The sequence below is a fragment of the Strix aluco genome, chromosome 1 (genome assembly GCF_031877795.1).
Source record: "Strix aluco isolate bStrAlu1 chromosome 1, bStrAlu1.hap1, whole genome shotgun sequence".
Lineage (NCBI taxonomy): Eukaryota > Metazoa > Chordata > Aves > Strigiformes > Strigidae > Strix > Strix aluco.
In genome coordinates, this window is record NC_133931.1 from 140,327,004 (window position 1) to 140,331,515 (window position 4,512).

The 4,512-nt window shown below is 48.9% G+C and overlaps 1 long non-coding RNA gene across 1 annotated transcript; it reads right to left on the reverse strand.

The window, feature by feature from the left end:
- Positions 1-1,259: 1,259 nt before the first annotated feature.
- LOC141928838 (uncharacterized) lies at positions 1,260-1,712 on the reverse strand. The gene is made up of 3 exons (XR_012624883.1): positions 1,694-1,712; positions 1,547-1,565; positions 1,260-1,437 (listed from the first exon to the last, which is right to left on the reverse strand). It is a non-coding gene; the product is annotated as an uncharacterized LOC141928838 (long non-coding RNA).
- Positions 1,713-4,512: the final 2,800 nt, after the last annotated feature.

Below are 4,512 nucleotides of genomic sequence, written 5' to 3' on the forward strand. Positions count from 1 at the left end.
CAAATCCTTGACCACACAGTGCCACTGGTCCACCTCAACTGCTCCAAGTCCACTTCCCATTCTGCAGCTGACAGGCACACACAGCCTTGTATTGGTAACTTCGCTATCCTGCAAAATATTTCTACCCTGTTGTCCCAAGATTTAGAGGAAAGCCCATCACTACCACTGAGAGCCCAACAAATGAGACTCCAGAACCCGCTGTCTGGGTGGGCTTTCAGAGCACTTCAGTCTACATGGATCTTGAGATTCTTGAACATAGCTGCCCAGGCAGCAGATAAATATAAATATCCCAGCATTTTTTGGAGGCAGCTCATGACTTCCAATACTTTATTTGTATTTCATTGGACTCTACGATCTATTTATAAATTGTTTATCATACAGTTGCTAGAAGTCAGCAAGTCTGTGTCTAGTAAAATAGTACAAGTTAGTTCTATTAAAACATACATGAAAAACTTGTCCTTTTCACCTTTTGATAGCATTTTTAGATTATGCATACAGAGTTAGATTTTTGCTTAAAACTTTATTAGCTCAAAATCAGATCTCTGGAAGCTAAAGTAAGCACATTCCTCAACTCTATCAAGTCCAGTGTCATCCTGAGACTAACCAGCCACAGGCTGTGCTGCATGCCTTTACTCTATATTCCCTGTGCTCTTAATTATTCTCCCATCACAAAGCAAACTAAAGTGGTTGTCATTTAACATACACTGCTGGGAGTGATGATGAGGCAGTGTGCAAGACATAACTAAATCTTAGGATTGTAAGGAGATCCTGACTTGGAAGAGACAAAAATGCATGAGATAACAGCTTTTATGCTTCCAAAATGTCTCTTTTTAAATTCTGAATTCAAACTTCAGCACCGATGTACAGTTCAAGCACGTACATACGGCTGGATCAATACGTGCAGGGAGTTTGGGCCACACTCAGATGCATTCAGCCTCAACCTTCAGAGTACTTGACAGCAAGCTCCTTTCCTATTCTCCAGCTTGCAGAACAATAAATAGGTGGGCATCATTTCCTTTGCCTCTGCCCCTTCAAATAACAGACCTCTACTATTCTGGAAATTTGTGTAATTTACTCCGCATGCTCATTTGCCACTCTTCCAATGATGAAAGGACTGTAATTGGAACAGACATTCTAAAGTGTCAAAAAGCACCAAAAAAATAAAGCTGCAGTTTAGAGTACGTCTCCAGGAACGTACTGCCTAACAGAGAAGCAAAAGATGCTAAGAAGTCATTGGAAAATAAGTTCTATCAATGCAGTTATAGTTTGGCATTCAGATTTTATTTTAAATAGTATCACCAGTTCTTTCTCATTTTTCCAATTCCTGCATCACCTTAATCAAACACTACACTTAAAAGATTAGTCAAAACTCTTCATCTCGCATTCAAGGCCCCAAGCACTGCTACATGGCTCAAGCTTGCTTTCAAAAGCCTTACACTGCAATGAAACAAGAAAGTTCAAATGCCAGGGGACTATCAGATCACATACATTTCCGTGTAAGAATGAAGCACAAAATCGGAAGCGTTGAGCTCTTCTTTAGTCCCACCTGAAAGCCACATGATTTCCTGTATCAAAGCAGAAGTGTCATCAAAAGGTCACTATTCAAGTATTACTTGTAGGACAGGAGGTACAACATGCTGCAGACATGTGGCAAGGACAAGCAAGGGCTACCAGGAGGCCAAGCGTTACTCACCTTGCCTTCAGAGCTGGCCAGCTTGACCACCAGGGAACTAAAGCAGGCGGAAAATTGGCTCCGGCTGAAACATGTTGAGAGAAAGCGAACAAACTCTTCATTCCTAACACAGCTGGACTCAGGTTTGCTATCTGCCATCACATCCAGTCCAGTGCAAGAGACTTCAGGATCCCACCCCCCTATTCTGGTCTGAATTTATACTGAATTAAGCCAAGATCCAAACGTGTTACGCCCACCCTGAGAGAGTAAGCGTATGCTCCAGTCTGTGGGTTTCCAGAACTACAAGAACCTATATAGAGTTTTAACCACCAAATCTGAGTATCTAAGAAGCCTTTATGAAATCTACTGCCCCCCCTCCAAAAAGGCTATTTAGTACAAAAATTGGAAACTGCAATTTGCATTACATATCCTGCTAGGCAGGAACACCCCTAAACTAAATACAGCGGGACTTTAGCCCTGACAGTACAAGGTGTTACCCTATAACTGCACTGATTAAACAGTTGCAGACACCAGACTTCCAAGTCCTTTTTAGCAGACGTCACACTGCACAACATAAAGCAGCAGGCAATTGGCCAAAAATGGTTAGCAAAAAGGATTCCTTAAACCTCCAGCATCCAAATATAGCCCTAGCTGGTCACATGGGCTGCCATACAGTAAGTGCTCCTCACTTTACCTACCCTTTGATTAAACGGTTTGAGCTAAAAAGCATGTACTTAGAATAGCACTTCAGTTTCCAGCCCAGTTCCATGAACTGTATAATTCTGCTGTACCTTCCACGTTCAGACTGGCAGGAAGGAAAAGTTCATTTTGGTTTCTAGCGAGTCCAAAGGGGATCATTAGCTGCAAAAAGCTAGAAGAATACGAGACCTCTAACTTAGATGTGTATACACAACTATGCACACATATTTATGTGTATACATATAAAAGCAGCATATCTGCCATACAATGCAGCTTCTGTGAAAGACTTACTTGCTAACAAACTCTACAGCACATACTGATTTTTAATTTTAAATCACCATACCTTATTCTACCTGACCTCCAGCAATTCCTGGTTTTCTTATTACTCTTATTATGATGAAAGCTGATCAGCTGATTACATCCACCTCACAAGAACTCCACACCTTAGTTTACACATCAAGAAACTCCGCAAAATTTCTGGATACCTGGGCCAGCTATTGTACCGTTGCCAGATTCTAACTTAAAACTGAAAAAAGGAGTTTGGCCCTTCCTTTCTCAACCCTTAAAGCCATTGTCCATGTTGAGTACGGTGCAGGTGTCAAATAAGGCCGTATTGTAAAACCTTGCAACTAACCGCACTAATACAGGTGTCACTTATCCTTCCAAAGCCTCCCCCTCACATCAGTGAAGATGAAGCCTTGCAACACTCACAACAAACCTTGCGATTTTTGAAGATGCAGAGGCCTGAATTTAAGTCATAGCTATTACTCAACCGAGATTGGGGGCTTGGGGTTCCTAAAGAAGAAAACAGCTCAGTGCCACAAGGCAAGGCCTAAACATTGAATTAGCACACTTACTGCATTGTGTTCCAACAGGGCTCTATAGCACTGGTTTTTGCTGGGAGCAGAGCGTCTTTTATCCAACTCCAGTCCCTAGTTATGCTGCTATTCTGTTACACACTTAAAACAAAGCACAATTAGAAGCAGCGTGGAGCACGTTCACATACCCACCACCGATTCAGTTGCACCAGTTAGTTTCACATTTATGCCGACAGCCACGCCGGCCTGACTGCACTGAAATAACCCTCGGATACCCAGATGTTGCGCTATTTTTACCCTGGAAAAGAAAAAAAACAGAAAACCAACAAAACTTCAGAGCGGGAGGCCACGACAGCAAAGTCTTTATTCCGAGGCTGCCGCGCAGGTTTCGGCGCTCGGCGGAGCCCGGGCTCTCCGTCCCGGTCCCGGCGGGGCAGCCCGCAGTGACGTGTCCACCTGAGGCTCCCGGGGCCGCCGCCGCCGCCGGAGACAAAGTTCTGTAGTGCACTGACTGCTATCGTACCCAGAGTCGGAGTGTCACAGAACTTTGCTTCCGGAGGCTCCAATCCTCCGCCGGTACCGGCACCGGGGCCGTCCGCCCGCACAAGTTTCCCTGCCTGGGAAGGGAAGGGAAGGCGCACACGGTTAGAGGTGGGGAAGGGAGCCCCCTCCTCCCCCGCGGCTCGGCGGAAGACCCGCTGGCCGGGGAAAGGGTGGATGGACATGAAGAGATTTTTTTTTTTTTTTAAATAAAACCCCCCCCAACCCAGACACACCCTCCCCCGCCCCCCCTCCCGGGAGCTAACGGGCTGCCCTGCGCAAGTCGCGGCCGAGCGGCTGTCTGGAGCGCTGCCGATGGAAACCAGCGGGAGCCGGCGGCTCCTGCTGACAGCCCCGCCGCCGCGGCCCTCAAGCGGCCCCGGCCCCGCCTGGCAGCGCCCGGCAGCCCCCCGCCGCCCCGCAGCCCCCCGCGGAAGGGACCCGAGCGGCAGCCCCCCCTCCCCGCCAGCCCTTCCCCTCGGCCCCCGCCGCCGAGCGCAACAGGTCCGCCCCGCGCCGCCCGCAGCCCCCGGCGCCCCCCGCGGCGGCGACGGCGGCGGCGGCCTCGTCTCGTCTGGCCGCGTCCCGTCGGGCGGCGGCGGCGGCCGGTTGCGCCCGCCCCGCCGCGCCGCGCGCGCCGCGCCGCTCCATCTTGACTTTTGCCGACGTGGAAATTTTGGGTTCGGGGACGAGCCGCGCTCTTATTGGCCGGCGGCGGGCGGGGTCGGAGGTCACGGCTGCTGTCGCCGCTCCGCGCCAAGCCGCTTCGCAGGCGGCCCCGCC